The sequence below is a fragment of the Microcebus murinus genome, chromosome 8 (assembly GCF_040939455.1).
Source record: "Microcebus murinus isolate Inina chromosome 8, M.murinus_Inina_mat1.0, whole genome shotgun sequence".
NCBI lineage: Eukaryota > Metazoa > Chordata > Mammalia > Primates > Cheirogaleidae > Microcebus > Microcebus murinus.
The window spans coordinates 9,050,723-9,073,911 of record NC_134111.1 but is presented as its reverse complement, the minus strand read 5'-3'; the positions used below and the strand labels follow the sequence as shown (position 1 = coordinate 9,073,911).

At 39.4% G+C, this 23,189-nt stretch overlaps 1 protein-coding gene and 1 non-coding gene across 3 annotated transcripts in view; one reads left to right on the top strand and one right to left on the bottom strand.

Annotated features, from left to right (window-relative positions):
* The window catches only part of CLASP1 (cytoplasmic linker associated protein 1), a 257,602-nt gene that overhangs the window by 178,112 nt on the left and 56,301 nt on the right, over nt 1-23,189 (bottom strand). The window lies entirely within an intron of this gene.
* On the top strand, nt 15,670-15,776 carry LOC142872824 (U6 spliceosomal RNA). The gene has a single exon (XR_012920910.1). It is a non-coding gene; the product is annotated as a U6 spliceosomal RNA (small nuclear RNA).

The window sequence follows — 23,189 nt, the reverse complement described above, 5'->3', positions numbered from 1 at the left end:
GCCCAGGCTAGAGTACTGTGGCATCAGCCTAGCTCACAGCAACCTCAAACTCCTGGGCTCAAACAATCCTTCTGCCTCAGCCTCCCAAGTAGCTGGGACTACAGGCATGCGCCCGGCTAATTTTTTTTTCTATATATATTTTTTAGTTTGCCAATTAATTTCTTTCTATTTTTAGTAGAGACAGGGTCTTACTCTTGCTCAGGCTGGTTTCGAACTCCTGACTTTGAGTGATCCGCTGGCCTCAGCCTCCCAGAGAGCTAGGATTACAGGAGTGAGCCACCATGCCCGGCCCCTAAAAAGCTTTTAAAAATTAACTGGGCGCAGTAGCATGTGCCTATAGTCCTAGCTACTCAGGAGGATGAGGTGGTGAATGGCTTGCGCCCAGGAGTTTAAGGCTGCAGTGAGATGATCACACCACTACACTCCAGCCTGGACAACACAGTAAAACCCCATCTCTATTTTTAAAAGGGGCATGGGGAGGATATGCATTCATTTATTCATTCAAAATTCACTGAGCACTTACTAGAATGCTATACATTTGACCAAATATTAATCAGGAATAAGGATAGAATGAGCAAACTTTTAGACATGCAAGGAGTTTTCTGAGGCTCTTTCTTGAACAGTTACATAAAGATCTATGTCAGTAAACAAAATAAACCAAAAAAGAGAAAAACATGGGATCCTAGAAACAGTGCCAACTCAGAAGACAGGCAAAAGCAAGTACCAAGATGACAACAAAAGGGATTCTCAGAATGATGGCCGGGCACCTGACTAGAATCAGCATAGGGAGGTCCAGAGTAGAAGAGCAAATTAGAAATCTCCAGCAGGGGAACATGGAGCTGAGAGCACAAAACCAAATCTCTGTATGTCTCCAAAAGGAGTTTTGTGGGGGCTTTTTACACACATTTGCTTGAGTCATGATTTTTTAAAAATCCACATACAACATTTAGCAGATATGGCATGTGAAACTCAAGGTTATTCTAAAGGCTACTTGACTCTAGAGAGGGTGCCTCCTCCCACCTCTTTTGTTCCTGTATCATTTTCATGCTGTAGCACTCTGGTCAGTTGTGTTAGGGAAAGAGCCGTCTTCTGAGTTTGTCTGTGCCTTGGGCATCATTTAACCTGATCCTCTATCCCTGCATTCCCTGCAAGTAGAAATCAGCTCTAGAGATCTGATTAAATTCAGATTTCACATTTTAAGCCTGAATATTTATAGGTGGTTCTATAATCTTTATCCCAGTATCTTCCATATTTCATCAAATCTAAGATGCCATCAATAAACATTAAGGAAAAAATTGGTGACAACGAAACTGGGATATACCACTGATCCTAAAACTCACTCTGATGTCAGAGACATTAAAATTGTGGAGGAAAAAATACATCTCAGAATTAAAATACTATTACAGTTTGCTTGTTGCTTAGAAAAATGAAAGAAGTTTTTTTGTTTTTGTTTTTGTTTGTTTTGTAAAGAGTCTCATTGTTGCCGAGGCTGGAGTGCCATGGCATCATCATAGCTCACTGCAGCCTCAAACTCCTGGGCTCAAGCAATCCTCCTGCCTTAGCCTGCCTAGTAGCTGGGACTATAGGCTCATGCCACCAAGTCCAGTTCATTTTTCTATGTTTTTGTAGAGATGGGGTCTCCATTTTGCTCGGGCTGATCTTGAACTCCTGGCCTCAAGCAAACTTCCCTCCTCAGCCTCCAGAAGTGCTAGGATTACAGGCATGAGCCACCACACTCAGCCAAAGTTTTTTTAATGGGGTTTACAAAAGTTCTATAGAATGACAGCTTCAAAAAATATCTTTAAAATGCGAAGATTCTTAGCAGTATGGGATGCTTTACATGCAAAGCCTCTTGGAGATAGAAATGATCTTTTGAGATCTCAAGGATCCTCTCCCTTTCACATCCCACCCCCCACCACATTTCCTGTTATCTACCACATCTCTATACTTTAACCATAAGACTATCTCTTAACCCTAACCATAAGACTATCTCCCTAACCCTAACCCTAATGCCCAGAAAAAGCAAAAACAAGGAATAGCTAAAAAAATTGTTACTTTTGGAAACAATGTGGTAGTTTCTTAAAAAGTTAAACATGACCCAGTAATTCCATTTGTAGGTATCTACCAAATAAAAATAAAAACATATGTTCACATAAAGATTTACATATGAATTTGCCATAATACATAATAACAGAATATTAATAATAGCAAAAAAGTAGAAATAATCCATCAAATAGTCCATCAAATGGTGAAGGAATAAACAAAATGTGGTATCCATATAATTAAATACCATTCAACAATAAAGAGGAACAAACTACCAATACATACTACAATACAGATGAACGCTGAAAATATGATGTTAAATAAATCAGACTAAAAGATTACATATTGTATGATTCCATTTATAGGAAATGTTTGGAAAAGGCAAATCTATAGAAATAGGAAATAGGCTGGGCACGGTGGCTCACACCTGTAATCCTAGCACTCTGGGAGGCCAAGGCAGGAGAATTGCTTGAGTCCAGAAATTTTAGGTTTCTGTGAGCTATAGTGACCCCACTGTACTCTAGGCTGGGGCACTCTAGCTGGCTGACAGAACAAGACAGGACAAGACAAGACATGGCAAGACAAGACACGACAAGACACACAAGACATGTTGACATGACAAGACACGACACAAGACACACAACACAACTAGACAAGAGAATGGATAAATAGTTGCCTAGAGCTAGGAATCGGAATGGGGACTGACTACAAATGGGCAGGAGGGATCTTTTGGGGGTGATAGAGAAATGCCCAATAACTGGATCATGGGTATGGGTGTACATCTCTGTAATTTTACTCAAAATGACTGAATTGTACATCAAACAGGTAAATTTTATGGTATGTAAATTATACCTCAATAAAGCTATTTAAAAGAGCAAAATCAGTTATTAGGCTTAAAAAAAATTCTTCTCCAATCTTTGTGGTGAATAATACATGTAAGAATTCATCATACCTGCCAAAGGCAAATGTTTGTTATTTATCTATCCAGAAATATCACCTATTATAGAAGGAAGCAAGGCCCAGGGTTGGGAGCCGAGAGTTGTGGGTGGAGAACAAGAGTCCTAAGGGACTTGACAACTCACTGGCGACCTCATAGTACACACAAACCTCAACAAGTCTCTTTGTGGCCCATTAATCACCTGTAGTTTTCCTGAATATGCTGTGCTCTCACATGCTCCGCTGCCTAAAGCATTCTGTGTTCCCTCTTCTGTCTGCCCTTCTTCCTCTTTCCAGGTTCACTTCAAGCCTCCCCAACTCCCGTGGCCTCCCACCAGTATCCTCCAGCCTTAGACAAAAAGTTGTGTTTCCAGCTACACACTATATGCTGCTCTTTTAGTAGTCAGACTCATTTGTGACCTCTGATTTTTTAAATCATCTATTTCTCTAGAGCCTAAAGTCTAGATTACAAGCTTCCTGAAGGCAAGTGCTGTATGTTATTCATCTATCATCAGCATCAACCATCATGCTAGCAAATTTTGAGAGGGACATGGAGGGTGGCTGGATAAGACAAGTGGTAAGAATGTAAATAACATGAACTAAGTATTCTAATTAAGAAAAGCAAACACAATGACTGCTATCAAGACATTATCACTTTATCCTACTTGTATCTGTGCTTCTACCCTCACCCCACAATGGTGTATTATCAACAAATAAGCAGAACAACTTATTAAAAGGTAAGTCACATTATTTCCCTTCTCTGTTCAAAACTGTCCAATGACTCCCCACCTTAGGTAGCAACATGTCTTGACCATGGCCTACAAGCCCTCACAGTCTGACCACCTTTCACCTCTCTGAGCTCACCTCTGCCCCTGCACTGTCCATTTACTGGCTCCCTGGTTGTTTCCTCAAATGTGCCAGACCTGCTCCACTCTGTACCTGCCACTCTTTCTGCCTGGAATACTCTTCCCTAAGATAGCCACCTAGCTTGTTCCACCACCTCCTTCAAGTCTTTGTTTACATGTCAACTTCTTAGCTAGATCCACCCCAACCATCCTATTGAACATCATGTGCATGTACATACACACACTCCCTACACCCACCCTTGCTTTATTTTTCTCCAAAGTACTTATCGCCTTCTAATATTCTATAAAATTTACTCAGTTATCTTGCTTATTGGCTCTTTACCCAAGGCAGAAAGTAACCTGTGTGAAGACAGAAATTTTTATCTGATTATTCATTGCTACTGTCCAGATTAAATGAATGAATCTCATTAATATGCCTTATCACTCACTTGGAAAAGTGCCTTTTCCTTGGATTTAAAATTAAGTTGGACATTAGGCCAACATAATCCTAGCTCTTTGGGGGCCGAGGCAGGCAGATTGCTCAAGGTCAAAAGTTCAAAACCAGCCGGGGCGAGACCCCGTCTCTACTAAAAATAGAAAGAAATCTATTAACTAGATTTCTCAACTAAAAATATATATACAAAAAATTAGCCGAGCATGTTGGCGCACGCCTGTAGTCCCAGCTACTCAGGAGGCTGAGGCAGGAGGATCACTTGAGCCCAGGAGATTGAGGTTGCTGTGAGCTAGGCTGACGCCACGGTACACACTCTAGCCTGGGCAACAAAGTGAGACTCTGCCTCAAAAAAAAAAAAATCAAGTTGGACATCAATGAATTAATTTCTGACATATATCGTTCCTTCCATATATATTGATGCTAAAAAGTGATACCAAAATATTTATAAGGGTAAATTAATGTAACTAAAACCATCATGAAAATGGTAGAACCATGGAAGAAGTCCTGCCCTAGGTCACAAGACCCACATTATGGGTTCTTGCACCAAATGACATTAAGCACATCACTTCTGCCATCTGGGCCCCCTAAATGTAGTGGTCTCTATAGCTCTGTGAGCTCCATGCTTTGAATTCTTCACTAACCCCTTTCTGCAGTGGTGCTCACTGCAAATTCTATCAATCCCTGCTGCTGGACCCCGTTCCTAGGTTTCTGCTGTTGCCTTTCTCAAAAACACATGATGTAACTTAGGCTTACCTGATTATCACTTGAGATGGTAAGTTCTATTTGTACCTGTCTTCACTCAGTTGATAGCTTAAAGCAGTGGCCTCTAAACTTTTCTAATTACACATCTCTATTAAAGAATATCGAATATGTATACTTATTTAGAAATCATACAATCTACTGTTATGCAAATATACAATAAAAGTATAAAATATATGCAAAATGAAATAACTTCAAAGAATAAGATTAAAAATAAATATTAACAGGTACAGTAATATTCTTATTACAGCCCAGTGAAGTACTCTGCTAATCTAAAAGGTAAAAGCAGCATGAACTGAATAGCTTTACCTAACCCAGATTGGAAATGAGAAACAACAGAAAGAAAGAAATCCTCCAGACATCCTAGGAAGCATCTCTGGTATAGGTTAAAAGTGTCCCTCAAATTTCATGTGTTGGAAACTTAATCCCTAACGTGGCAGTACTAAAAGGTGGGGCCATTAAAAAATAACTGAGTCATGAATTGATAATAGATTAATGGGTTATCATCAGAGTAGAAACAGGAGCTTTATCAGAAAAGAAATATCTGAGAAGGCATGTTAGCACACTCAGCCCCTGGCCGTGTGATTTGCTGTGCCACCTCAGGACACTGCAGGGTCCCCGCCTGTAAGAAGACTCTCACAAGATGTAGTCCCTCAACCTTGGACTTCTCAATCTTCATAACTCTAAGAAATATATTCCTTTTTTTGTAAGAAACTACCTAGTTTCAGGTATTCTGTTATAAGCAACAGAAAATGGACTAATACAATCTTATTGTTCATCATGAAGAAAGTGACAGTTAAGGTGATATATTCCCAAGTGCCTCAGACTCCAAATTATAGAGAATTTCAGAGCTAGCCAGATTCTCTCACAGCTCTGCTCAGAATGTTTCATAACAATGACCTTGCAAACTGAAGCTTTCATTCTGCTCTGGGTACCTTACAAATATTTTATGAAAATTCAATCTACTGAACTGCACCCATCAGCAAACCTAAGTTCACTGCAGAGGATATCCAAAAGCCCCCCTTTATCTGAATTCAGAGAAAAAGCTTTTAGAGCAGGTCATTGCGATGGAGGCAGGTACAGTGTGGACCACACTTCATGAGATGTGCAAACCATGTGCCTCAAGACAAACCCAGGAGAATATTCAATCTTCAGAAACCCAGGATGACCAAAATGAAAAAGACAATGACAACTTTTGGTAAGGATGTGAGGAAATTGGAACATTCATACATTGTTGGTAGGACTGTAAAATGATACAACCACTTTGGAAAATGGTCTAGCAGTTCCTGAAAGTGTTAAACATCCAGTTACCATATGTCTCAGCCATTTCACTTCTAGGTATGTACCCAAGAGAATTGAAAACCTATGCCCACACAAAAGCACTAATATTTATAACAGAATTATTTATAATAGTCAGAAAGTGAAAACAACCCAAATGTCCAACAACTGAAGAACAGATAAACAAAATGTGGTATACCTATACAACAGAATATTATTTGGCAATAAAAAAAAAATTAAGTCCTCAATTCCTGCTACAGCATGCATAAACCCTAAAAGCATTATAAGTCAAAGAAGCCAAACACAAAAGACCATATATTGTATGATTCTACTTTATAAAATGTCTGGAATAAAGACAGCAAAAGATCCAGAGACAGAAAGTAAATTAGTGGTTGCCAGGGGCTTTGGGTAGGGTGACAGGGAATGACTGTTAATGAGTTCCTTCTTGAGGGGAATAAAAATTTTCAAAAATTAGATAGTGGTGATGATTGTTCAACTCTGCTAGTATACAAAAAAAACACAGAATTGTATATTATAAAAGGGTGAATTTTATAATTTATGATATGTGAATATCGCAATAAGGCAGTTAATTATCATCATCATCATTACTATTAATATAATGGCTAAATGAAATGTGGTACCCTGGATTGGATCCAAAAAAAGAAAAAAGTCATTAATGGAAACACTAATGAAATCCAAATAAACCCTTTAGTTTGATTAACAGTGTTGTACCAAGTCCCTTGTATATTTCTTAGTTTTGACAAATATACCATGGTCATGTAAGATGCTCATACTAAGGGAAGCAGGGTGAAATGTATATAAGGAATTCTCAAACTACTTCAAAGTAAAAAGTTTATTTAAAAATAATAATGAAAAATTATAGGACTATACTTCAATACTGCAGTATACAATGCAACTACTGGAAAGAATAATTTAGATCTACATGTATTTAACATGGAAAGATATCCATACTAAGAAGTTTTAAAAAATAGCAACTTGCAGAACAATAATTATAGTATGACTCTATTTTTAAAAATCTTATAGGCAATGTTTGTGTGCAGTGTGTTTGTACTCAGGGAAACAGGCTTTTCACCTTGTGATTCATATACATGTATATTATGCAATTTCTATAATAAGCACATATAAATTTGTAATTTAAGAAATTTACAATAAAAGATTTTAATATTTTTAAGTGTTAAAGAAATAAATTTAAATCCCCTGAAAAGCTATGTGTCAGGAAGGAATAAAAGATTGTTCCCAGCTCAGGTTTTATCCGCAAAGTAGAAAAGGAATCCACATTCAAGAACATCCCTCTGCTCCTAGGTTATTTCCACCTCTAGAAATAGGGAGTCTCACTTCAGTACCAGGCATTCTAAGAACAGCAAGTTATTAACAATCACTGAAGATAAATGATGGGTGCATGAGGATTCATTACAACATTCTCTCTACATTTGTATATGTTTCAGATTTTTCATAATACAAAGTTAAAGAAAAACAATAAAGGTGTCCTATATGTTTGATTATTAGGGTCCATCTCTCCTTAATTACCTAGGATCAGGATTAAGACTCATGTCTATTGTCCTGGAAAAAGAATCACTCCTGTACAATCCATTCTAAGGCCCTCTTTTTCCTTACTCTAAATACTGCAGTGACTAAAAAGAGTAGGTTACAGCCTACTGATCCTGAACAACCACTGTCAAAGGCAAACTAAGAGCCAAAATGGAACAGTAAGACAAGTGTTGGGATTGAGATAAGGGCAAGTGAATCCAGTCTTCTGAAATACTGGGCTCCTTAAATAAAGTACTGGAAATATTTAAAGAAGAAAAGAAAAGCCAAAGTTAGAATATTTACACTATTCTCCCTTGTAGAAAATCATTAGTTTCCTCCCTTGGCTGGCTTATCTACAAGGGTTGTTAATGTCTGCAGGCATCAGGATTGCAAAACTCAGAGGTAAAGGTGTTTTCATTAGGAAATCAGCAACTTAAAAGAAAGGGGCTCAAGGTTTCATTATGTTAGGGCTTAATGTTAGAGAAGTGTTCTTGTCTTCTGCGGTTTCTCAGGAAGAAACATTTTACCTCTAACTATGACACTAATGTGTTCAAATGGGTTGCAACATAAAACAGATTTCCCACTAGGGACCCTAGTGGGAGAGCTTGACAATCTCTGCCCTGGCCAGCAAGCCTTCTTTTTGACTCCTCAAAACAAAGCCTAGTGCTGGACACAGCATAGGAATCTGGGCAGGCAGTCCACCTTTGGGCCCTACCTGTAAGCCCTACTATCCTATGCTGAACAAACATTTGCTGAAAGATATAAATTCTTCTGAGGATTGGAGGAGTTGACTTAGGGAAAATGTTGAGCACAGGGGTGGGGAACCTTTTCATGTGAGAAGGCCACATTAATTTTTCTGTAATCAAATAAGGCCACATTCAAGAAACTTCAATTATATATACTTTAAAATGTACATTATTTTGTAAACATCTAACTATGTACTTAATAATTTTAAAAAATTAAAACTATTTGTTAATTTTAAAGTTAATTGGTTCTTTGTTTGTTTTGAGACAGAATCTCTGTTGGCTAAGCTAGAGTGCCATGGTGTCAGCCTAGCTCACAGCAACCTCAAACTCCTGGGCTCAAGTGATCCTCCTGAGTTGGTGATACCAACTAGATAAGGCTGAAATGCTAATTTGAGTGTGATGTTATGATTCTCAAAGTCAGTGAACCTTTCATTGTATTTTCCAATTAATAGGCCTATAACAGCTGTGTTTTCTTCAAATGATTCACATATATCATCCTGCTCATCAATAACCTTTGCTAACTAGGGAAAATGTTCATCCACAATTTCCTTTTGAAGAAGTGTTTTTAAAAGACACCTTTTTTCAAAATGCTTGTATTTTTTGCCAATATCATATACAGACATAGGTTTAGCTTGCAAAGAAATAGTCAAGATTTGACATATTACACAGAAATGCTACATTCCTATAGAAATCTTCTTTCAATAATTAACATTGCTGACTCTATTCTTCATAAAATTTACCTATCTGTTCTTGCAGAGATAAAATTTTAGCTAACACCTGTCCCTGCCATAGCCAATGCACTTTAGAATGATATGGCAAATCCACAGTGTAATTCATGGTTCAACTTTAGCATGTTAGGAAACTGAAGCCATGTTGCATTTGCATGAATATAGTTAACAATACTTATAACCTGTTGCAACGTGTCACTTAAAATAGTAGTGTTAGCACAGATTGCAAGATAAAATGAAAAGAAATGAGAGCATCTGGATCTGCTAATACTTTTTAACCTGTGCAATAAACCCTTCATGTTTTCTTGTCATGAAAGGTACACCATCTGTACATACACTCACTAAATTTACCAAACTCAGACCAACTTCATAACATTTATCTTGAAAGCTGTTGAAGATATCCATTTCCCTGTGTTTCACAAGAGTGCCCAAAACGAGTAACTCTTCGTAGCAAAGAAAATCTTCTGTTATTACCCAAATGAAGCATAAAACCTGTGCTGAGTCAGTAGTATCAGTTGATTCATCCAAAGCTATTGTAATATATATTTTCCTTTTAAAGTATTGTACAAAATTGTTCTGTTAAGTTGAAGGCTAATTCATGCTGCCAATAGCTATGGTTCTCCTTGAAAGAGGCAGTTGTTTGTACTTTGAAATGTTATTGGGGTCTAAGTGTCCCACAAACTTCAACGATGCATTCTTTCACTATTTCTACATCACTGAATGGCTTCTCTTTTCCCCTGAGTATATAAGCTACTTTATAAATTGCTTCAGTGGCATTATTTCCAGGTCTTATTGCTGCTTGAAAGAACTGTCTTTGCTTTTGCTTTTCATCTTTTAATTTCTGCAATGCAACCTTTCATGCCCCTTGCTCCAATGTAAAATATTTGTGGACCTTATGAGTGTTACAATGCTGATGATCACTGAATTTCTTTAATGTTGATATTGCAGTTTCACAAAGCAAGAAAATCATCTTATCTTTAGCAGAAACAAGATAATATTACAATTTCCAATCCTCCCTAAAACATCTGTTTCCTTCCTCCAGCATTCTCTTGGTCTTCTTTGACATGACGGGCTGTTAAGCACACAGAATTAAAAAATACTGTTGAGCTGTGCAACTATTCACAAATGCCACTTCAAACAGAAACACAGTACACCGTTATCAAAAGCTGGTAACAGACTGGTGTACTTGACCCCCATAAACTCTCACCAACCAGCCTTGTGCAGTAGTGGCAAGTCAGGCAGGGAAAGTTAGAACTAAATCATGAGCATAGCAGCCGTCAATTTAGCCCTTATGGCTTGCTGATGCTCTAATTGTACTGGTCAATCTTGGAGAATTATTTCGTTGAAACATATCTTACTCTTGGTATTTTAAATACATTCACTTTAAAAATAAAAATATAAAAGATGAACAAAAATGTATTAATAAAAATGACAGGATTTGCTCTGTAAAATTTGGCTTCAATCAAAAGGCTGCACTTCAGGATCTAGATGGCTTCATGTGGCCTTAAGGTTGCAGGTTCCCAATCCCTGGTTTAGCACATGGCCTAGCATGAGGCATTCTTTAAATCTGATTCTCTTCCCACTACAACTCTCATTCTTTTTCTGTATTCTGGCTCTCACTGATTTATCTAGTCATCCAGCAAAGGAAAAATAATGCCAAAGCCATGTCAGACTAGAACACAACCAGTTGCTCCAACACTGATGAGTCTTTTGACTCCATAAAAATCAACTGAGTAGAATATTGAACAGCTATTCTAAACACTTTCAATTTTCAGATAAATATAATTTGGAAACTTTTCCATGTTGGAGCTATCTCAAATTCTTCAATTATTTACTAGAGGATCAAACACAAGCACAGAAACACAACAGGCAAATTTAAGCTCATTTAAGCTGAGCTTTTGTCCTCTGGAGTTTTGTTATTGTTCATATTTTTGTTTTTAAGTGTTTGTCTTTCATTGATGTGGCTGGGTACAGAGAATCCTCTCCTGCCTTTGTTTGATTTTGTTCTTTCAGAATCTGGAAAGGAAGTCACCTGTCCTAGAAGGCCTCAGTTCCTTCATCTGTAAAACGAAGTCTAGATTATTTTTCACGTCTTTTCTAAGTTTGAAATGTTATCACATCTGAACATACCCTTGTGAGTCATGATGGTGGTGGTCCCAATCCCAGTGAAGCTAAACACATGACCCACGCTTCCCTGGAGGCTTTGACTGAGCCTCCTGTTGTGGTTCAGGAGGCAGCACCCCTTCCCCATTTGGCATCGCACTCCTAGTGTGTGCCCTCCCTCCCAACCAACCCCTTTCGGGTCCAAGTACAAGGTGTCTGTTCTCTAATGGAGGCTTCCCCCACCCCATGCAGCCTTCACTTAGCTCTCCCTTCTCTGACCTCTAACTATAACATTCCTGGATGACATAAGGTGGCAATTAATTTCTGGACTTTTTTCATAGGGCAATTGGTATAGTGCTGAGCAGGTAGTCAAGACACAACTGTCTGATGATTTGTTGGAAGAGCCTAATCACATTGAAAAAGGAGGTGAGTAAAGCAATGAGACTTTGCCAAAGAAGGCCAGTAATAGTTTAAAGAGGAGAGAGGAAGAATCAGTAAAATCTTACTTCTGGGCTGAGCCCCTCCTCTTTTATTCCAGAAGTTCATTCATGCTTTCAAACACACAATGAACAGTAGCCTTGCCAAAAACTAAAAAGTATACATGTCTACACACTTTATGAATTCTCATAAAAAACAAGCCAATTTGTTCTAGCATAGAAAGCTTAGAGGCAAGATAGACAAATCAGAAGTGAATTAGCTGCCTGAATGTCTTCTAACTTCCAATCTCTCAGAAAACAAAAAGTCCCTGAGAACTGGGAATAAATTCTCAGCTCTGGGAATGTCAGCTTCTTTTGTACTACCTCCTACTCCTATCTAACCCTGATTTCAAATTTCAAAAGTAGGCAGGACCACATTTCAGAGAAATAAAAAAGAATGAGCAAGGAATGAAAATGAAAAAAGTTCATGATATAATTATTTCAAATGAGGAAAACACTCCTTGACAAAAGGCTCTGATGAAAAACAAAAGAAAGAAGAAACCTAATCCATTCCTCTATGTATACTCCATTTTACAAAGTATATTTTAGGAATCTATTTTATCTGAGGCCCTGTCACCTAATCTCCTTGGCCCAGCACTGGACAATCTCATATCATGACTCTAAAACGATTTGATTTCTATAATTAAGGGCTTCATACTAACTTAAAAACACTGAAGAATAATTATTGAAGATTTTGGTCAGAAAGGGCATTGGACACCCTCCTACGTTTGAGTTACCCTGTTTTAGTAATAGACTATCATCTGTAGTCACATCCAAGTTCAAGAAGATCCAAAGCCCAACTCTTATTTTTTTTTTTCAGGATATTATGGGGGTACCAATGTTTAGGTTACATATATTGCCTTTGTCCCACCCAAGTCAGAGATTAAAGCGTGTCCATCCCCCAGATGGTGCACACCACACCCATTAGGTGTATATATACCCATCCCCTGCTCCCCCCACCTGGCCTGACACCTGATGGATATTATTACTGTATGTGCACTTAGGTGTTGATCAGTTAAAATCAATTTGATGGTGAGTACATGTGGTGCTTGTTTTTCCATTCTTGTGACACTTCACTTGGTAGAATAAGCTCCAGCTCTATCCGGGATAATATAAGAGGTACTAGATCACCATTGCTTTTTGTCAAAACCCACTCTTTCTATGGCACTATATTTTCTTCCTGGAGTGGGAAGAATTAGGAATTAGTCCAAGCCCATGCCAGTTAAAGACAGAAAACCAAGCATACATTTTAGTCAACTTTTGCTCCTGAGAGCTCATCAAAATGATAAGTACAGAAGATTATACTCCAAAACAACCTAGAGAATTGGAGGGTGAGGAGAACACAAGCAGCCATCAGCAAATAAAATTTTACCCCAAACACAATTTAAGAAGAAGAAAAGAAAGAGGAAGCCACAACCCAGAATATGCTCCAAGGGGGCTGCACTGGCCATGAAAGCTCATGCACCCAGGCCACAAGTAAGCTATGAGCTCCTGTGGGCAGCTATGGGGCAGGAAGGGACTGGGATACTACATTAAGTAGGAAAATACAGGTGGACAGGTGAGCTGCCAAGGGAAGAGCAGAGAAGGTATGTGAACAGGTAGGAAGGGCAGGGGAAGAGGGCCTACAAACAGGCCAGGCTGGGCCCCCTCTGCAACACCAGGCTCAATTCTGTGATAATTCTGTGACAAGTGTTCACATATTTTGCCTCCCACCACTAGACTATGAGTAAGGTAACCAAGTAATTTACTATCCAAACTGGATAACTTTGAGAATCAAAGGGAGTGCTCTTATACCAGGACAAGAGGCATAAACTGGGACTGAGGCCACGTGGACATAAGGTCTCCCTAGGCATGCGTCTCTTAAGGCAGGAAGCATGCCTTATTATGCTCTGTATTCTCAAGACCAAGGAGGCTCTCAGTAAATGTTGGCTGCACAACTGGTGACTACTTTCTCCAGTAATTCTAAATTTGCCAAAGTAACCTGTGTATTACTCCTACCAGGGCTACCTTGTACAACTTCAGGAGGCACGGTAACAGCCCTATGTGCCAGCTGCATTCCCACAAAAGGAGATGCACTTTTTTAATTAAAAAAGAAAAAAAAAAAAAACCCAACTCTCTAAATGAGCTTTGAAATGAACTCCCTCCATAACCACAGCCAACCAAAGCTCTGCCCCAAAGCCACTTTCCCACTGAACTCACTGTGACCTTCCAAGTTTATTCCTCCCTTGGCAACAAAAGACTGTCAGAGCCATGAGACTGGCAGGGACAGCTGATGCTCCATGCTGTGAGCCCAAAGCCTTTTTCATGAGGCTGCTTCAACTTTGGCCATTATCTGACTTAGTAACTCAAATCAAAGATCACCAGGCATGACCAGCAGATCTGTGTGCACTAGTCTAGATGCTGATGGCAATACTGAGCATCAGAATATACAATGAGAGCAGGAAGACTCTAAAACTTATTTTAAGTCCTTTCCTTGTTTGGGTCAGTTTGTTATAAGTCATTCCCAGGGAAGGTGCTAAACAAGAGCCCTGGGATCTGTCCCTTTTCTGAGGAGAAAACACCCAGAAAGCATAAGTGGATTTCCTGCAGGTGTGTTTCAGGGAAGGCCAAAACCAAGTATGCAACAAGAGCTAACACTGAGCACTGAGATTGACAGCTGTGAGGCCTATTAATGGACCGCCAGCACCCTTCTTACATTTCACTGCTTTAATCCAAGCTACCAAACACTTCTAATGAGACCAGCCTATGCACTATTCAGGTGCCTCTGAAGCAATCATGTCGAAGTCATCCCACAAGAGGGAGTACATATGGAAGCCCAAGTAGAAAAATGGGGAGGAAACCAGCGGGACCACTGGCCAAACGTTAAAGCACCTTGCATTTCTGGGATCCCATTATCAGATCACATGCTAGGTGTATAATATTAATATGAATTCTCATTTTTATAAATCCTGGAATTATTTTATGAACAGCACAATTATATTGCTCTGTAATACATTCTTTGTTGCACTATACTTTGTGTTACAAGCACTAATTTATAAAATGTAAGCTAGTAGTGGAAATGGCCTAGGCTTCTCTCTTTTTTTTGAAAGGGTCTGTTTTGGGGTAGAACTATGGTGGAGAGCTAAGGAGTTATCATTTATCAGCATAATGCATCAGACGTCTGCAGACAGGACTTCCTTAGGTCAGAGAGATTCAAAGTTCCAAAACAGTAGGCACTGTAGAGAAAATCAATTCATTTTATTGAGGATTTGCTGTGTTACTGTGTGTAAAGCACAGCTCAAGTCTTAAATTACTTTCAGATGCCACTAGTAATTTTGATAATAACTATGTCCCAATGCCAAATGCTCAAACTAGTACCCAACTTTCCCTCAATAGTCCAATAATCCACCCTCAATCTGGTTATCTCTCATCTCACTGAAATACTTTCTAAGAACTCCCTATTTATCCTCAAGTTGGCTGGGACACCACCATAATTCTTTAACTTACCCAAGTGCAACTCAAACACCCTAGCAGCCAGCTCAAAAAACCTTCAATGAATGCCCTGGAGTGGCATTCATGCCATAAGGTCCAACATCAATCTGTCTTTCTGGGAAGCATGGTTCAGAGGAAGAGTTTGGGTTCTAAACCCAAATAGCCTAGTTTCAGATGCCAGTTCTAACACTTATCTTCACCTATTAAAAAGGAATTACAATAGCAACTAACAAGATGGTTGTAAGGATGCAGGGAAATAATATGTCTAAAAGAGCTCAGCACATGCTCACTTCGGCAGCACATATACTAAAATTGGAATGACACACAGAAGATTAGCATGGCCCCTGCGCAAGAATGACATGCAAATTCATGAAATGTTTCATATATTTTTTAGAGACAATCAAAGCCTGGATCCCAATCTGAAAGATAAAAAATAGCACAATCTATACACTGGTGTATGGCTCCTTGCTCTCCCAGCCCAAAGTAATGAGAATAAAATATGAAATTAAAAAAGAAGAAAAAGAAGAAGAGCTCAGCACAGATCTGGTACATAGAACTATTCAATAAACATTAGCTCTTTTCATTATCCCCAGCTTCTTTCACTTATTGAACAAATATTTGAGCACTGCTGTCGGCCAGGTGCTATCCTAAGAGTTCAGCTTATAGACAGAACACAGCAAAGCCCCTGCCCTCCTACAGCCATATGTGAATGGGGAGGGAGGTAGCCCAGGGCTTTATCACACAAGATCCATGGCCTAGGCCGGGCGCGGTGGCTCAAGCCTGTAATCCTAGCTCTCTGGGAGGCCGAGGCGGGCGGATTGCTCGAGGTCAGGAGTTCGAAACCAGCCTGAGCAAGAGCGAGACCCCGTCTCTACTATAAATAGAAAGAAATTAATTGGCCAACTAATATATATATATAAAAATTAGCCGGGCGTGGTGGCGCATGCCTGTAGTCCCAGCTACTCGGGAGGCTGAGGCAGCAGGATTGCTTGAGCCCAGGAGTTTGAGGTTGCTGTGAGCTAGGCTGACGCCACGGCACTCACTCTAGCCTGTGCAACAAAGCGAGACTCTGTCTCAAAAAAAAAAAAAAAAAAAAAAAAAAAAAAAAAAGATCCATGGCCTAAAGTGAAATTTCCCCAGCCCACTCCAGCTTTGCTCAGGCACTGTCTCCAGCTGGAATGTTTACTTCAATCTACCCAAATCCTGCCTATCTCTTAAGGTCCAACTCCAGGGCCATCCTTCCAGAAGCTTTTGCTAGTCACCTCCCATACAAGGAAAACATGGAGTAGGCACTCTGTTTGCATCTCTCTTAACTGGTCTACAACATAAAGCACAAGGTCCTCCTATGTAAACCACATCTACTCTGCTATAATCTCTAGTTTGAAGTCAGGGAATATCATTTTCCCTCCTTAACTCCCCAGCACATTTTATTTTCTAAAAAAAAAAAAAAAAAGTGCAAATACATCTTTAACCTAATTATCCTCTCATCACACTATGATTAAGCCACAGAACCCAAAGAGAAATCTGGACTATAAGGAGGTGTTAAGGGAAAAAAAAAAAAAAAAAGAAATACCTTTGGAAGCCCACACAATACCAGAGTTTAGTGATTTATCTTGGCTATGAAGTTATAAAGTCTCTCTCTCTCTCTCTTTTTTTTTTTTTTGAGACAGGGTCTCACTCTATCACCACAACTAGAGTGCAGTGGCATCATCATAGCTCACTGCAGCCTCAATTCCTGGGCTGGGCTCAAGTGATCCTCCTGTCTCAGCCTCCCAAGTAGCTGGGACTATAGGCACATGCCACCATGCCTGGCTGATTTTTCTATTTTTGTAGAGACAAGGTCTTGTTACCATGTTTCACCAAAAATAAGACAGGGTCTTATATTTATTTTTCCTCAAGAAGACACCCTAGGGCTTATTTTCAGGGGATGTGTTATTTAAGTACGGTACAACAATCCACATTTATTCAAATATAGTTAAGTCATCTTCTTCTGGAACACCATCATAACTCTCCAAACTCCGAATTCCATCCTGAATTTCTTGCGACTATTTCCTTTAGAACCATTGGCCCCAATCTCTCATGTCGAGCAATAGAGCTCTCATGGGGCAGATGAGAAGGGCTGCTCGTCTTCTTTACCACTCCACAACTAAATGCACGGGTTGTGCAGATACGCTGTGTAGCCACGCCTATTACTAGGTCTTATTTTCGGGGTAGGGCTTATATTGTACAAATGCTTAGAAATCCTGCTAGGGCTTATTTTATGGGTAGGTCTTATTTTCAGGGAAACATGGTATGTTGCTCAGGCTAGTTTCAAACTCCTAGCCTTAAGCCATCCTCCTGCCTCTGCCTTCCAAAGTGCTGGGATTACAGGTGTGAGCCACCACATCCAGCCATGTCTCTTTTCTTTATATGACTATTTTTGTCTTCCTAAATGGGGTTGGTAAGATGGTAAAGTTTTGATAGACTGGTGAACTTCTAAGATTTGCATGCTTTTACACCCATGAAACAAAAACAGAGGACAATTAAGGCCTTATAGACTTTCAGAGTATCCAATTTATAATATGCATTAAACTGCTACCTAATATTTTCTTAGTATTAAAATTTTTGCTTCAAGTAGAGGGAATGAGGCCCAGTACAGAACAGAGGGATTCATCACTTGTCCAGAAGACTTCAAACAGATTGTACCAGGCTCTCGGGCTCATGGCCAAATCAGTAAAGGACAGAGATGGCCCACGAAGCCCAGCTGGAATCATTTCAGTACAATTCAGAGTTCAGAAACAGCATATGTCTACCAAGCAGGGTCACGCAGACTTAGCTTCCCTCCCTCTTGGACCTCCGGAGGCAAGTGCAACCAGTGCACCCAGGAGAGACAGTAGGTGCCTTCAGAGGCCCTCACACTGGGACAATCCAATCAGATAACATATGACCCTTAGAAAACTCAAAGTGCCTTTAGTTTCAGATAAAGAACATGCTGTATTCTAGACAGAAAAAAGAACAAATGAAAGAAACATTTCTTTAATAACCATGACACAACTTTAGCGAAGACTGTCCAGCACCAAGAAAGTAATAGGCTTACAGCTGAACAAAGTGATAAGCCTACCTGGAAAGGGGTTTTTCCAGATAATTGAGAACTTACTCCAAATGTCTGAAGTTCCCATTCACTTAAGGGAAACTTCCTAAAATGTACTAGACATATCTATTACAGAGAATATTCTAGAATTTAGCCTTTCTTGATGTCTCAGGGTCACCATTACAAACATAGCTATTGTATTGAGCTAAAGTCCAAGGACTGCTTTCCAGGATCCTACAAGGCACAGCAACAAATGAGAGGAGGCCTTCTATTAAAATAATATCCAGGTCGTCGGTCACCTTCTCCTACCTTCACCTGCTGCTGAAACACTGGAGATAACCTCTAGTGTCTAGAGTTTTAGTTTGGGAGGTGGCAGAGTTTGGAGGAATAGAGTTGATAAGACAGGCTCTAGCTGTCCTCAACTGGTGTCATATATCCTTTAAGCCAGAGGGTTCTGAAAGACTGTTCTCAGGAAAGCCCTAGTTCAACCCCTCAGTATGTTTACTTAATAAATATTTATTGAGCAGTCATCACATCCCAAGTACTGTTTTAGGTAATACAGATTCTGCCATTAAACAAGACAGGCAAGGTCTCTGCCACCAGGAATCTTACATTCAAATAGGGGGAATTTCAGATAGGGAAAAAGTAGCTGGCTGAGGGTAGAGACTATTTTAGCTAGGGAGGTCAGGGAAGGCCTCTAAAAGGTGAGTTTAAGCTGAGATAAAATGGTAAGATATAGCTCACAACACAAAGATGGGGGGAGGAAGGGCAGGAAGCCAACCAGCCACTAGACCTCTAAAGCACATTCAAGAAACAGAAAGGCCAGGGTGGCTGGAGCACAGTAAAAGACAGCAGGAATGGGAATAAGGCCAAAAGATAGATAGGGCCGGGCCATGGGTATAAGGTCATTTACCCTGTAAAGTTTTAATTTTATTCTAAGTATAACAGGAAGACACTGGAGAGGATTATGCTGAGAAGTGACAGAATCTGATTTATGATTTTAAAAGATTATTTGGAATGCTGTATGCAGTGGGGGCTCACCATGACCAATTTTGTTTTTAAACTGTGCTGACATGACAGTAAGTATTACACAATAGTTAAGAGTGCTAACGCTGGACCTAGTCTCTGCCACTTACTAGCTGTGTGACTCTGGGCACACTTCCTCTATGTGCCTTAGTTGCCTCAATTGTAAAATGAGCATAAACATGTATATCTCACAGTTGCTATGTTAGCTTCAGTTTTAAGGGCAAAAGTTAAAAAAAAAAAAAAAGCATCCAAATATCTAAATACCACTATCTAAATACCAAATATCTAATACCAAATATTAGATATTTGGTGCCAATACCAAATATCTAAATACCACTAATAATGCATTCACTTCTTTCTAAGAAGCATCTAGTATATTCATCTCCTTTCTCCCTCCCTCTCTCTTCCTAAGACACAATTCCCAAAGAGGAAAGGGACAGTTGATACAATCTTGTTAACAAAGTAAAGAGTGTCCCTCCTTTTTATTGTTGGAGGCTACCAATATGGTGGGAAGAAGGAATATGCCCAAAATGTGAACTAGAATTTAGTGCAACACTCAGCAGGTCATTGCCTTAAAGATAAAGGCAATCTTCTCTTGGCTAAAAAGGTTTTCCTTCTCAAAGTGAAAAATAGCTCTTTGGATAAAATCATTCATGCTGAGCATTTGAGCAACATGGTAACTCCCACATGCCTGATTGTTCATTTTCTAACAGCTGCAGACAGAATCTAATGAACTCTTAATGATCCACGGAGCTTCCAGCCTGCCATGCATCCTCTATCACAGAGAGCACATAAGGTTTCACACAACTAGGGAGCCCAGCTTCTCCCCCTTCAAACGGGGGATGGGAGGGTAACTATATCAATATTTCTTCTAAAATGTCAAAACTATACTTTATACCTCTAGATTTCCTTCACTAGGACCTTATGTATTATTATGATTTTTGTATTTGGAATTTCCTAGTAACAAATCACAATCTAGAATCAAGTTCTTCAATTACTAACAAAGGTTAAGAACGATGCCAAGGCATTCATCCAACTAAAACTCATTTTCTGGGTTTATTGGATAGGAAGGAAACAAAGAATATTCCTGGATGACTTCCAGGAGTCCCCTCCCACGGTCCTATCCGGCCCCACTTCATTCTCGTGAGAAATGCAAGTCGTCCATAGGATTTGGGTACCCATTAGATTCCTCCTGCCTCCTTTCCATTTCTACAAATATATCCCACAGCTAGTCCCTCTCCTCAAACCATAGTGAATTAGGAAACAACTATGAGAGAGGAAACTGTCACAGGAATTTTTTTAAGAAGGCAGTTTAAACAAAAAATACAAAAAAGAAAAGGCCACTTCAAATATAAGCAAGCATGGGACAATTATTATGCAGCTTAATATAATTAAATTTAATAAGGAGTTGCTAAATGTTAGGTCCTCCTGTGCAAGCAAGGGGCTCAGAGACACAAAGATAAAATAAAATATGACCTTCACTTGTAAAAGTATTAATAATATAGTTGACACAAGAACACAAATGGCCACAATCTAAGGCAAACTACAGTCTGGCAAAATGAAGTATGGGCTCAGTGAAGTGGTACAGAAGCATCAATTACTGAGCAAGTCATTTCAACTGGGAAAAATTAGCACAACCTTTACAGAAAATATAGTGTTTAAGCTGAGTCTTCAATCATGAGGAGTTTGACAAGGCCAAGAAGAGATGATCCACACAGAGGAAAGAGAATGGCGGGGTGGGGTACCAATTCAGAATGGAGGGAATGTGGTGGAAAAAAGCAAAGAACGGTACATTTGGGACATTAGAGGGCTTTGAATGTCATGTTTAGGTGTTTGGGCTTTCTTCGGTAGGCAGCAGAGAATCCAAGGCTTCTGAGCAGGGATGGATAGAATAGATCTGTTTTAGAAGTTCACTTGGCCTAGAAAGGTAGACTAGTTAGCTGTTTCAACAGGCTAGCGAAGAGAAAAATAGTATTGGATTCCTATATTAGAGGCAGGATAGAACAAAAAGAAAGGAAGAGATTTAAAAGGCAGATACTTCAGATAAAATAACTTTTCTGCTATTTTCAATAAGCATCTATGCTTAAATATGGGAGGGATACAGAAATAATTACTGCAAAAAAAAAGCTACTAAAACTTATTGACAATTGGATTGTGTATGTTGGAGAAAAGAAACATTTGAGACATAAGGAGTTAAAGGTTAACCCTAGACTTTCACTGATGGTGGTTGGTCATGCCTCAAAGTTAAATAAGAACAAAGGAGGAAAGGAAGCCTCATCACTTCAGTATCCAAGGTTCATCCACCATCTTCTTCTGACCAATAAGAAAGGAAAAGAGCATTAAATGTATAATAGTTCAGGTCTCCCTTACCCTGAGCTGAACTAAAATTACTCTGCAGTGCTCATGAAAACATAGTTTTCTAAGCAAAGAACCCATGTAAACAAAGGACCCTAAAAAAGAGAAAGTTTTAGAACTAATTGCCTATAGGTAAAAGCATTAAAGAAATAGATTGTGAACGTCAGAGACCACTAAGTAAAAGGGAGAAAATAGGAGAAAATTCGTGAATAATTCTTCTGTCTACATACAGCTTTGCACAATCCTGTAAATAGACAGGGCAGATAGTATTATTTGCTCGCTCTCCATTCTACAAACCAGAAAGCAAAGGCTCAGAGAGGTAAAGTGGTCTGCCCAAGTCTATGCCCAGAGTGGAGCTGAGCTAAAGCAAGTGTTCAAAATCCAACATAAAAATGCTAATAGGAAAAGCCTAATTTCCTACTGAAAGAGGAGAGGGAGGTAAAGGTAGAAAGGAGGAGGGCCATTAAATACACCCTAGCTGATGTTATTCAAGCAGTATCATCTCAACAGAATTCATGAAAATACACCAAGGCTCATGACCTGCTGAGAGGCTTCAGGTTATAAGCTACAAAAAACACAGTTAAAACCCTGCCCAGGGCGGGCGTGGGCCGCCTGTAATCCTAGCACTCTGGGAGGCCAAGGCGGGCAGATCGCTCAAGGTCAGGAGTTCAAAACCAGCCTGAGCAAGAGCGAGACCCTGTCTCTACCAAAAAATGGAAAAAATTAGCTAGGCAACTAAAAATATATGGAAAAACTTAGCCGGGCATGGTGGTGCATGCCTGTAATCCCAGCTACTCAGGAGGCTGAGGCAGAAGGATTGCTTGAGCCCAGCAGTTTGAAGTTGCTGTGAGCTAGGCTGATGCCATGGCACTCTAGCCCAGGCAACAGAGTGAGACTCTGTCTCAAAATATATATATATATATATAATACAATAAAACCGTGCCCAACACCAGAGGGTGAAGATTCTCACCCACAACTAAAAAATGACTGACTGCCAAGAGCATGACACAGCCCAAAGCAAACCCTTGAAGCCCTGACAGACAGGTCTCTGTAATGGCAGGTATTCTACAATCTGGCATGCAAATATATTATTCTCATTTGACCATCAAAAAAATCTAGTTTAAAAACACTAGCAGCAAAGGTTAGGAGTCTTTTCATTTATTAGAAAAATTTAACTGAGCAACAACTATGTGCCAAGGCAAAGTGTTACAGATAAAATTACTTAAAAAAAAAAGGTAGATAAGGGGTGAGAGATACAGACATTAATCAAATAATCATAATATAAATTAAGTCACTGTAAATGTTACAAGGGAAGCTTTGAAGGCATATATAAAAGAGGGATTTGTTCTAG